Below are 13,465 nucleotides of genomic sequence, written 5' to 3' on the forward strand. Positions count from 1 at the left end.
CTAGGGTCCTGAAAGACGGACCTCCACCTGGTCTCTGGGATCCTGAAAGACGGACCTCTACCTGGTCTCTGGGATCCTGAAAGACGGACCTCCACCTGGTCTCTAGGGTCCTGAAAGACGGACCTCCACCTGGTCTCTAGGATCCTGAAAGACGGACCTCCACCTGGTCTCTAGGATCCTGAAAGACGGACCTCCACCTGGTCTCTAGGGTCCTGAAAGACGGACCTCCACCTGGTCTCTAGGATCCTGAAAGACGGACCTCCACCTGGTCTCTAGGGTCCTGAAAGACGGACCTCCACCTGGTCTCTAGGGTCCTGAAAGACGGACCTCCACCTGGTCTCTAGGATCCTGAAAGACGGACCTCCACCTGGTCTCTAGGATCCTGAAAGACGGACCTCCACCTGGTCTCTGGGATCCTGAAAGACGGACCTCTACCTGGTCTCTAGGGTCCTGAAAGACGGACCTCCACCTGGTCTCTAGGGTCCTGAAAGACGGACCTCCACCTGGTCTCTAGGGTCCTGAAAGACGGACCTCCACCTGGTCTCTGGGATCCTGAAAGACGGACCTCCACCTGGTCTCTGGGATCCTGAAAGACGGACCTCCACCTGGTCTCTGGGATCCTGAAAGACGGACCTCCACCTGGTCTCTAGGATCCTGAAAGACGGACCTCCACCTGGTCTCTGGGATCCTGAAAGACGGACCTCCACCTGGTCTCTGGGATCCTGAAAGACGGACCTCCACCTGGTCTCTAGGGTCCTGAAAGACGGACCTCCACCTGGTCTCTGGGATCCTGAAAGACGGACCTCTACCTGGTCTCTAGGGTCCTGAAAGACGGACCTCCACCTGGTCTCTGGGAACCTGAAAGACGGACCTCCACCTGGTCTCCAGGATCCTGAAAGACGGACCTCCACCTGGTCTCTAGGATCCTGAAAGACGGACCTCCACCTGGTCTCTAGGGTCCTGAAAGACGGACCTCCACCTGGTCTCTGGGATCCTGAAAGACGGACCTCCACCTGGTCTCTGGGGTCCTGAAAGACGGACCTCCACCTGGTCTCTGGGATCCTGAAAGACGGACCTCCGCCTGGTCTCTGGGATCCTGAAAGACGGACCTCCGCCTGGTCTTTAGGATCCTGAAAGACGGACCTCCACCTGGTCTCTGGGATCCTGAAAGACGTACCTCCACCTGGTCTCTAGGATCCTGAAAGACGGACCTCCACCTGGTCTCTAGGATCCTGAAAGACGGACCTCCACCTGGTCTCTAGGATCCTGAAAGACGGACCTCCACCTGGTCTCTGGGATCCTGAAAGGCGGACCTCCACCTGGTCTCTGGGATCCTGAAAGACGGACCTCCACCTGGTCTCTAGGATCCTGAAAGACGGACCTCCACCTGGTCTCTAGGGTCCTGAAAGACGGACCTCCACCTGGTCTCTAGGATCCTGAAAGACGGACCTCCGCCTGGTCTCTGGGATCCTGAAAGACGGACCTCCGCCTGGTCTTTAGGATCCTGAAAGACGGACCTCCACCTGGTCTCTAGGATCCTGAAAGACGGACCTCCACCTGGTCTCTAGGATCCTGAAAGACGGACCTCCACCTGGTCTCTGGGATCCTGAAAGACGGACCTCCACCTGGTCTCTAGGATCCTGAAAGACGGACCTCCACCTGGTCTCTAGGATCCTGAAAGACGGACCTCCACCTGGTCTCTAGCATCCTGAAAGACGGACCTCCACCTGGTCTCTAGGATCCTGAAAGACGGACCTCCACCTGGTCTCTAGGATCCTGAAAGACGGACCTCCACCTGGTCTCTAGGATCCTGAAAGACGGACCTCCACCTGGTCTCTGGGATCCTGAAAGACGGACCTCCACCTGGTCTCTAGGATCCTGAAAGACGGACCTCCACCTGGTCTCTAGGATCCTGAAAGACGGACCTCCACCTGGTCTCTGGGATCCTGAAAGACGGACCTCCACCTGGTCTCTGGGATCCTGAAAGACGGACCTCCACCTGGTCTCTAGGATCCTGAAAGACGGACCTCCACCTGGTCTCTAGGATCCTGAAAGACGGACCTCCACCTGGTCTCTGGGATCCTGAAAGACGGACCTCCACCTGGTCTCTAGGATCCTGAAAGACGGACCTCCACCTGGTCTCTAGGATCCTGAAAGACGGACCTCCACCTGGTCTCTGGGATCCTGAAAGACGGACCTCCACCTGGTCTCTGGGATCCTGAAAGACGGACCTCCACCTGGTCTCTAGGGTCCTGAAAGACGGACCTCCACCTGGTCTCTAGGGTCCTGAAAGACGGACCTCCACCTGGTCTCTAGGATCCTGAAAGACGGACCTCCACCTGGTCTCTGGGATCCTGAAAGACGGACCTCCACCTGGTCTCTAGGATCCGGAAAGACGGACCTCCACCTGGTCTCTAGGATCCTGAAAGACCTCCACCTGGTCTCTAGGGTCCTGAAAGACGGACCTCCACCTGGTCTCTGGGATCCTGAAAGACCTCCACCTGGTCTCTAGGGTCCTGAAAGACGGACCTCCACCTGGTCTCTGGGATCCTGAAAGACCTCCACCTGGTCTCTAGGATCCTGAAAGACGGACCTCCACCTGGTCTCTAGGGTCCTGAAAGACGGACCTCCACCTGGTCTCTGGGATCCTGAAAGACGGACCTCCACCTGGTCTCTAGGATCCTGAAAGACGGACCTCCACCTGGTCTCTAGGATCCTGAAAGACGGACCTCCACCTGGTCTCTGGGATCCTGAAAGACGGACCTCCACCTGGTCTCTAGGATCCTGAAAGACGGACCTCCACCTGGTCTCTAGGGTCCTGAAAGACGGACCTCCACCTGGTCTCTAGGATCCTGAAAGACGGACCTTCACCTGGTCTCTAGGGTCCTGAAAGACGGACCTCCACCTGGTCTCTGGGATCCTGAAAGACGGACCTCCACCTGGTCTCTAGGATCCTGAAAGACGGACCTCCACCTGGTCTCTAGGGTCCTGAAAGACGGACCTCCACCTGGTCTCTGGGATCCTGAAAGACGGACCTCCACCTGGTCTCTAGGGTCCTGAAAGACGGACCTCCACCTGGTCTCTAGGATCCTGAAAGACGGACCTCCACCTGGTCTCTAGGGTCCTGAAAGACGGACCTCCACCTGGTCTCTAGGATCCTGAAAGACGGACCTCCACCTGGTCTCTAGGGTCCTGAAAGACGGACCTCCACCTGGTCTCTAGGATCCTGAAAGACGGACCTCCACCTGGTCTCTAGGGTCCTGAAAGACGGACCTCCACCTGGTCTCTGGGATCCTGAAAGACGGACCTCCACCTGGTCTCTAGGGTCCTGAAAGACGGACCTCCACCTGGTCTCTAGGATCCTGAAAGACGGACCTCCACCTGGTCTCTAGGGTCCTGAAAGACGGACCTCCACCTGGTCTCTAGGATCCTGAAAGACGGACCTCCACCTGGTCTCTAGGGTCCTGAAAGACGGACCTCCACCTGGTCTCTAGGATCCTGAAAGACGGACCTCCACCTGGTCTCTAGGATCCTGAAAGACGGACCTCCACCTGGTCTCTAGGATCCTGAAAGACGGACCTCCACCTGGTCTCTAGGATCCTGAAAGACGGACCTCCACCTGGTCTCTGGGATCCTGAAAGACGGACCTCCACCTGGTCTCTGGGATCCTGGAAGACGGACCTCCACCTGGTCTCTAGGATCCTGAAAGACGGACCTCCACCTGGTCTCTAGGGTCCTGAAAGACGGACCTCCACCTGGTCTCTAGGATCCTGAAAGACGGACCTCCACCTGGTCTCTAGGATCCTGAAAGACGGACCTCCACCTGGTCTCTAGGATCCTGAAAGACGGACCTCCACCTGGTCTCTGGGATCCTGAAAGACGGACCTCCACCTGGTCTCTGGGATCCTGAAAGACGGACCTCCACCTGGTCTCTAGGATCCTGAAAGACGGACCTCCACCTGGTCTCTAGGGTCCTGAAAGACGGACCTCCACCTGGTCTCTAGGATCCTGAAAGACGGACCTCCACCTGGTCTCTGGGATCCTGAAAGACGGACCTCCACCTGGTCTCTAGGATCCTGAAAGACGGACCTCCACCTGGTCTCTAGGATCCTGAAAGACCTCCACCTGGTCTCTAGGGTCCTGAAAGACGGACCTCCACCTGGTCTCTGGGATCCTGAAAGACCTCCACCTGGTCTCTAGGGTCCTGAAAGACGGACCTCCACCTGGTCTCTGGGATCCTGAAAGACCTCCACCTGGTCTCTAGGATCCTGAAAGACGGACCTCCACCTGGTCTCTAGGATCCTGAAAGACGGACCTCCACCTGGTCTCTGGGATCCTGAAAGACGGACCTCCACCTGGTCTCTGGGATCCTGAAAGACGGACCTCCACCTGGTCTCTAGGATCCTGAAAGACGGACCTCCACCTGGTCTCTAGGATCCTGAAAGACGGACCTCCACCTGGTCTCTGGGATCCTGAAAGACGGACCTCCACCTGGTCTCTAGGATCCTGAAAGACGGACCTCCACCTGGTCTCTAGGATCCTGAAAGACGGACCTCCACCTGGTCTCTGGGATCCTGAAAGACGGACCTCCACCTGGTCTCTGGGATCCTGAAAGACGGACCTCCACCTGGTCTCTAGGGTCCTGAAAGACGGACCTCCACCTGGTCTCTAGGGTCCTGAAAGACGGACCTCCACCTGGTCTCTAGGATCCTGAAAGACGGACCTCCACCTGGTCTCTGGGATCCTGAAAGACGGACCTCCACCTGGTCTCTAGGATCCGGAAAGACGGACCTCCACCTGGTCTCTAGGATCCTGAAAGACCTCCACCTGGTCTCTAGGGTCCTGAAAGACGGACCTCCACCTGGTCTCTGGGATCCTGAAAGACCTCCACCTGGTCTCTAGGGTCCTGAAAGACGGACCTCCACCTGGTCTCTGGGATCCTGAAAGACCTCCACCTGGTCTCTAGGATCCTGAAAGACGGACCTCCACCTGGTCTCTAGGGTCCTGAAAGACGGACCTCCACCTGGTCTCTGGGATCCTGAAAGACGGACCTCCACCTGGTCTCTAGGATCCTGAAAGACGGACCTCCACCTGGTCTCTAGGATCCTGAAAGACGGACCTCCACCTGGTCTCTGGGATCCTGAAAGACGGACCTCCACCTGGTCTCTAGGATCCTGAAAGACGGACCTTCACCTGGTCTCTAGGGTCCTGAAAGACGGACCTCCACCTGGTCTCTGGGATCCTGAAAGACGGACCTCCACCTGGTCTCTGGGATCCTGAAAGACGGACCTCCACCTGGTCTCTAGGATCCTGAAAGACGGACCTCCACCTGGTCTCTAGGATCCTGAAAGACGGACCTCCACCTGGTCTCTGGGATCCTGAAAGACGGACCTCCACCTGGTCTCTAGGGTCCTGAAAGACGGACCTCCACCTGGTCTCTAGGATCCTGAAAGACGGACCTCCACCTGGTCTCTAGGATCCTGAAAGACGGACCTCCACCTGGTCTCTAGGGTCCTGAAAGACGGACCTCCACCTGGTCTCTGGGATCCTGAAAGACGGACCTCCACCTGGTCTCTGGGATCCTGAAAGACGGACCTCCACCTGGTCTCTGGGATCCTGAAAGACGGACCTCCACCTGGTCTCTAGGATCCTGAAAGACGGACCTCCACCTGGTCTCTGGGATCCTGAAAGACGGACCTCCACCTGGTCTCTAGGGTCCTGAAAGACGGACCTCCACCTGGTCTCTAGGATCCTGAAAGACGGACCTCCACCTGGTCTCTAGGGTCCTGAAAGACGGACCTCCACCTGGTCTCTGGGATCCTGAAAGACGGACCTCCACCTGGTCTCTAGGGTCCTGAAAGACGGACCTCCACCTGGTCTCTAGGATCCTGAAAGACGGACCTCCACCTGGTCTCTGGGATCCTGAAAGACGGACCTCCACCTGGTCTCTAGGATCCTGAAAGACGGACCTCCACCTGGTCTCTAGGGTCCTGAAAGACGGACCTCCACCTGGTCTCTGGGATCCTGAAAGACGGACCTCCACCTGGTCTCTAGGGTCCTGAAAGACGGACCTCCACCTGGTCTCTAGGGTCCTGAAAGACGGACCTCCACCTGGTCTCTAGGATCCTGAAAGACGGACCTCCACCTGGTCTCTGGGATCCTGAAAGACGGACCTCCACCTGGTCTCTAGGGTCCTGAAAGACGGACCTCCACCTGGTCTCTAGGATCCTGAAAGACGGACCTCCACCTGGTCTCTAGGATCCTGAAAGACGGACCTCCACCTGGTCTCTAGGGTCCTGAAAGACGGACCTCCACCTGGTCTCTGGGATCCTGAAAGACGGACCTCCACCTGGTCTCTAGGGTCCTGAAAGACGGACCTCCACCTGGTCTCTAGGATCCTGAAAGACGGACCTCCACCTGGTCTCTAGGATCCTGAAAGACGGACCTCCACCTGGTCTCTAGGATCCTGAAAGACGGACCTCCACCTGGTCTCTAGGGTCCTGAAAGACGGACCTCCACCTGGTCTCTAGGATCCTGAAAGACGGACCTCCACCTGGTCTCTAGGGTCCTGAAAGACGGACCTCCACCTGGTCTCTGGGATCCTGAAAGACGGACCTCCACCTGGTCTCTAGGGTCCTGAAAGACGGACCTCCACCTGGTCTCTAGGATCCTGAAAGACGGACCTCCACCTGGTCTCTAGGGTCCTGAAAGACGGACCTCCACCTGGTCTCTAGGATCCTGAAAGACGGACCTCCACCTGGTCTCTAGGGTCCTGAAAGACGGACCTCCACCTGGTCTCTAGGATCCTGAAAGACGGACCTCCACCTGGTCTCTAGGATCCTGAAAGACGGACCTCCACCTGGTCTCTAGGATCCTGAAAGACGGACCTCCACCTGGTCTCTGGGATCCTGGAAGACGGACCTCCACCTGGTCTCTAGGATCCTGAAAGACGGACCTCCACCTGGTCTCTAGGGTCCTGAAAGACGGACCTCCACCTGGTCTCTAGGATCCTGAAAGACGGACCTCCACCTGGTCTCTAGGATCCTGAAAGACGGACCTCCACCTGGTCTCTAGGATCCTGAAAGACGGACCTCCACCTGGTCTCTGGGATCCTGAAAGACGGACCTCCACCTGGTCTCTGGGATCCTGAAAGACGGACCTCCACCTGGTCTCTAGGATCCTGAAAGACGGACCTCCACCTGGTCTCTAGGGTCCTGAAAGACGGACCTCCACCTGGTCTCTGGGATCCTGAAAGACGGACCTCCACCTGGTCTCTAGGATCCTGAAAGACGGACCTCCACCTGGTCTCTGGGATCCTGAAAGACGGACCTCCACCTGGTCTCTAGGATCCTGAAAGACGGACCTCCACCTGGTCTCTAGGGTCCTGAAAGACGGACCTCCACCTGGTCTCTAGGGTCCTGAAAGACGGACCTCCACCTGGTCTCTAGGATCCTGAAAGACGGACCTCCACCTGGTCTCTGGGATCCTGAAAGACGGACCTCCACCTGGTCTCTAGGATCCTGAAAGACGGACCTCCACCTGGTCTCTAGGATCCTGAAAGACCTCCACCTGGTCTCTAGGGTCCTGAAAGACGGACCTCCACCTGGTCTCTGGGATCCTGAAAGACCTCCACCTGGTCTCTAGGGTCCTGAAAGACGGACCTCCACCTGGTCTCTGGGATCCTGAAAGACCTCCACCTGGTCTCTAGGATCCTGAAAGACGGACCTCCACCTGGTCTCTGGGATCCTGAAAGACGGACCTCCACCTGGTCTCTGGGATCCTGAAAGACGGACCTCCACCTGGTCTCTAGGATCCTGAAAGACGGACCTCCACCTGGTCTCTGGGATCCTGAAAGACGGACCTCCACCTGGTCTCTGGGATCCTGAAAGACGGACCTCCGCCTGGTCTCTGGGATCCTGAAAGACGGACCTCCACCTGGTCTCTAGGATCCTGGAAGACGGACCTCCACCTGGTCTCTAGGGTCCTGAAAGACGGACCTCCACCTGGTCTCTGGGATCCTGAAAGACGGACCTCCACCTGGTCTCTAGGATCTTGAAAGACGGACCTCCACCTGGTCTCTGGGATCCTGAAAGACGGACCTCCACCTGGTCTCTAGGGTCCTGAAAGACGGACCTCCACCTGGTCTCTAGGATCCTGAAAGACGGACCTCCACCTGGTCTCTGGGATCCTGAAAGACGGACCTCCACCTGGTCTCTAGGATCCTGAAAGACGGACCTCCACCTGGTCTCTAGGATCCTGAAAGACGGACCTCCACCTGGTCTCTAGGATCCTGAAAGACGGACCTCCACCTGGTCTCTAGGATCCTGAAAGACGGACCTCCACCTGGTCTCTAGGATCCTGAAAGACGGACCTCCACCTGGTCTCTAGGATCCTGAAAGACGGACCTCCACCTGGTCTCTAGGGTCCTGAAAGACGGACCTCCACCTGGTCTCTGGGATCCTGAAAGACGGACCTCCACCTGGTCTCTGGGATCCTGAAAGACGGACCTCCACCTGGTCTCTGGGATCCTGATAGACGGACCTCTACCTGGTCTCTAGGGTCCTGAAAGACGGACCTCCACCTGGTCTCTGGGATCCTGAAAGACGGACCTCTACCTGGTCTCTAGGGTCCTGAAAGACGGACCTCCACCTGGTCTCTGGGAACCTGAAAGACGGACCTCCACCTGGTCTCTAGGGTCCTGAAAGACGGACCTCCACCTGGTCTCTGGGGTCCTGAAAGACGGACCTCCACCTGGTCTCTTGGATCCTGAAAGACGGACCTCCACCTGGTCTCTAGGATCCTGAAAGACGGACCTCCGCCTGGTCTCTGGGATCCTGAAAGACGGACCTCCACCTGGTCTTTAGGATCCTGAAAGACGGACCTCCACCTGGTCTCTAGGATCCTGAAAGACGGACCTCCACCTGGTCTCTAGGATCCTGAAAGACGGACCTCCACCTGGTCTCTAGGATCCTGAAAGACGGACCTCCACCTGGTCTCTAGGATCCTGAAAGACGGACCTCCACCTGGTCTCTAGGATCCTGAAAGACGGACCTCCACCTGGTCTCTAGGGTCCTGAAAGACGGACCTCCACCTGGTCTCTAGGATCCTGAAAGACGGACCTCCACCTGGTCTCTAGGATCCTGAAAGACGGACCTCCACCTGGTCTCTGGGATCCTGAAAGACGGACCTCCACCTGGTCTCTAGGATCCTGAAAGACGGACCTCCACCTGGTCTCTAGGATCCTGAAAGACGGACCTCCACCTGGTCTCTAGGATCCTGGAAGACGGACCTCCACCTGGTCTCTAGGATCCTGGAAGACGGCCCTCCACCTGGTCTCTAGGATCCTGAAAGACGGACCTCCACCTGGTCTCTAGGATCCTGGAAGACGGACCTCCACCTGGTCTCTAGGATCCAGAAAGACGGACCTCCACCTGGTCTCTGGGATCCTGAAAGACGGACCTCCACCTGGTCTCTAGGGTCCTGAAAGACGGACCTCCACCTGGTCTCTGGGATCCTGAAAGACCTCCACCTGGTCTCTGGGATCCTGAAAGGCGGACCTCCACCTGGTCTCTAGGATCCTGAAAGACGGACCTCCACCTGGTCTCTAGGGTCCTGAAAGACGGACCTCCACCTGGTCTCTAGGATCCTGAAAGACGGACCTCCACCTGGTCTCTGGGATCCTGAAAGACGGACCTCCACCTGGTCTCTGGGATCCTGAAAGACGGACCTCTACCTGGTCTCTAGGGTCCTGAAAGACGGACCTCCACCTGGTCTCTAGGATCCTGAAAGACGGACCTCCACCTGGTCTCTGGGATCCTGAAAGACCTCCACCTGGTCTCTAGGATCCTGAAAGACGGACCTCCACCTGGTCTCTAGGGTCCTGAAAGACGGACCTCCACCTGGTCTCTGGGATCCTGAAAGACGGACCTCCACCTGGTCTCTAGGATCCTGAAAGACGGACCTCCACCTGGTCTCTAGGATCCTGAAAGACGGACCTCCACCTGGTCTCTAGGGTCCTGAAAGACGGACCTCCACCTGGTCTCTGGGATCCTGAAAGACGGACCTCCACCTGGTCTCTAGGATCCTGAAAGACGGACCTCCACCTGGTCTCTAGGGTCCTGAAAGACGGACCTCCACCTGGTCTCTGGGATCCTGAAAGACGGACCTCCACCTGGTCTCTAGGGTCCTGAAAGACGGACCTCCACCTGGTCTCTGGGATCCTGAAAGACGGACCTCCACCTGGTCTCTAGGGTCCTGAAAGACGGACCTCCACCTGGTCTCTGGGATCCTGAAAGACCTCCACCTGGTCTCTGGGATCCTGAAAGGCGGACCTCCACCTGGTCTCTAGGATCCTGAAAGACGGACCTCCACCTGGTCTCTAGGGTCCTGAAAGACGGACCTCCACCTGGTCTCTAGGATCCTGAAAGACGGACCTCCACCTGGTCTCTGGGATCCTGAAAGACGGACCTCCACCTGGTCTCTGGGATCCTGAAAGACGGACCTCTACCTGGTCTCTAGGGTCCTGAAAGACGGACCTCCACCTGGTCTCTAGGATCCTGAAAGACGGACCTCCACCTGGTCTCTGGGATCCTGAAAGACCTCCACCTGGTCTCTAGGATCCTGAAAGACGGACCTCCACCTGGTCTCTAGGGTCCTGAAAGACGGACCTCCACCTGGTCTCTAGGATCCTGAAAGACGGACCTCCACCTGGTCTCTAGGATCCTGAAAGACGGACCTCCACCTGGTCTCTGGGATCCTGAAAGACGGACCTCCACCTGGTCTCTAGGGTCCTGAAAGACGGACCTCCACCTGGTCTCTAGGATCCTGAAAGACGGACCTCCACCTGGTCTCTAGGGTCCTGAAAGACGGACCTCCACCTGGTCTCTAGGATCCTGAAAGACGGACCTCCACCTGGTCTCTAGGATCCTGAAAGACGGACCTCCACCTGGTCTCTAGGGTCCTGAAAGACGGACCTCCACCTGGTCTCTGGGATCCTGAAAGACGGACCTCCACCTGGTCTCTAGGGTCCTGAAAGACGGACCTCCACCTGGTCTCTGGGATCCTGAAAGACGGACCTCCACCTGGTCTCTAGGATCCTGAAAGACGGACCTCCACCTGGTCTCTAGGATCCTGAAAGACGGACCTCCACCTGGTCTCTGGGATCCTGAAAGACGGACCTCCACCTGGTCTCTAGGATCCTGAAAGACGGACCTCCACCTGGTCTCTGGGATCCTGAAAGACGGACCTCCACCTGGTCTCTAGGGTCCTGAAAGACGGACCTCCACCTGGTCTCTAGGATCCTGAAAGACGGACCTCCACCTGGTCTCTAGGGTCCTGAAAGACGGACCTCCACCTGGTCTCTAGGGTCCTGAAAGACGGACCTCCACCTGGTCTCTAGGATCCTGAAAGACGGACCTCCACCTGGTCTCTGGGATCCTGAAAGACGGACCTCCACCTGGTCTCTAGCATCCTGAAAGACGGACCTCCACCTGGTCTCTAGGATCCTGAAAGACGGACCTCCACCTGGTCTCTAGGATCCTGAAAGACGGACCTCCACCTGGTCTCTGGGATCCTGAAAGACGGACCTCCACCTGGTCTCTAGCATCCTGAAAGACGGACCTCCACCTGGTCTCTAGGGTCCTGAAAGACGGACCTCCACCTGGTCTCTAGGATCCTGAAAGACGGACCTCCACCTGGTCTCTAGGATCCTGAAAGACGGACCTCCACCTGGTCTCTGGGATCCTGAAAGACGGACCTCCACCTGGTCTCTAGGATCCTGAAAGACGGACCTCCACCTGGTCTCTGGGATCCTGAAAGACGGACCTCCACCTGGTCTCTAGGGTCCTGAAAGACGGACCTCCACCTGGTCTCTGGGATCCTGAAAGACCTCCACCTGGTCTCTGGGATCCTGAAAGGCGGACCTCCACCTGGTCTCTAGGATCCTGAAAGACGGACCTCCACCTGGTCTCTAGGGTCCTGAAAGACGGACCTCCACCTGGTCTCTAGGATCCTGAAAGACGGACCTCCACCTGGTCTCTGGGATCCTGAAAGACGGACCTCCACCTGGTCTCTGGGATCCTGAAAGACGGACCTCTACCTGGTCTCTAGGGTCCTGAAAGACGGACCTCCACCTGGTCTCTAGGATCCTGAAAGACGGACCTCCACCTGGTCTCTGGGATCCTGAAAGACCTCCACCTGGTCTCTAGGATCCTGAAAGACGGACCTCCACCTGGTCTCTAGGGTCCTGAAAGACGGACCTCCACCTGGTCTCTGGGATCCTGAAAGACGGACCTCCACCTGGTCTCTAGGATCCTGAAAGACGGACCTCCACCTGGTCTCTAGGATCCTGAAAGACGGACCTCCACCTGGTCTCTAGGGTCCTGAAAGACGGACCTCCACCTGGTCTCTGGGATCCTGAAAGACGGACCTCCACCTGGTCTCTAGGATCCTGAAAGACGGACCTCCACCTGGTCTCTAGGGTCCTGAAAGACGGACCTCCACCTGGTCTCTGGGATCCTGAAAGACCTCCACCTGGTCTCTGGGATCCTGAAAGGCGGACCTCCACCTGGTCTCTAGGATCCTGAAAGACGGACCTCCACCTGGTCTCTAGGGTCCTGAAAGACGGACCTCCACCTGGTCTCTAGGATCCTGAAAGACGGACCTCCACCTGGTCTCTGGGATCCTGAAAGACGGACCTCCACCTGGTCTCTGGGATCCTGAAAGACGGACCTCTACCTGGTCTCTAGGGTCCTGAAAGACGGACCTCCACCTGGTCTCTAGGATCCTGAAAGACGGACCTCCACCTGGTCTCTGGGATCCTGAAAGACCTCCACCTGGTCTCTAGGATCCTGAAAGACGGACCTCCACCTGGTCTCTAGGGTCCTGAAAGACGGACCTCCACCTGGTCTCTGGGATCCTGAAAGACCTCCACCTGGTCTCTAGGATCCTGAAAGACGGACCTCCACCTGGTCTCTGGGATCCTGAAAGACGGACCTCCACCTGGTCTCTAGGATCCTGGAAGACGGACCTCCACCTGGTCTCTAGGATCCTGAAAGACGGACCTCCACCTGGTCTCTAGGATCCTGAAAGACGGACCTCCACCTGGTCTCTGGGATCCTGAAAGACGGACCTCCACCTGGTCTCTAGGGTCCTGAAAGACGGACCTCCACCTGGTCTCTGGGATCCTGAAAGACGGACCTCCACCTGGTCTCTGGGATCCTGAAAGACGGACCTCCACCTGGTCTCTAGGGTCCTGAAAGACGGACCTCCACCTGGTCTCTAGGATCCTGAAAGACGGACCTCCACCTGGTCTCTAGGGTCCTGAAAGACGGACCTCCACCTGGTCTCTAGGGTCCTGAAAGACGGACCTCCACCTGGTCTCTAGGATCCTGAAAGACGGACCTCCACCTGGTCTCTGGGATCCTGAAAGACGGACCTCCACCTGGTCTCTAGGGTCCTGAAAGAC

At 57.5% G+C, this 13,465-nt stretch overlaps 1 protein-coding gene across 1 annotated transcript in view; it reads left to right on the forward strand.

Annotated features, from left to right (window-relative positions):
• The window catches only part of abca5 (ATP-binding cassette, sub-family A (ABC1), member 5), a 128,405-nt gene that overhangs the window by 36,421 nt on the left and 78,519 nt on the right, over positions 1 to 13,465 (forward strand). The window lies entirely within an intron of this gene.

This window comes from Telmatherina bonti (genome assembly GCF_933228915.1).
Source record: "Telmatherina bonti genome assembly, chromosome: 21".
NCBI classification, from domain to species: domain Eukaryota; kingdom Metazoa; phylum Chordata; class Actinopteri; order Atheriniformes; family Telmatherinidae; genus Telmatherina; species Telmatherina bonti.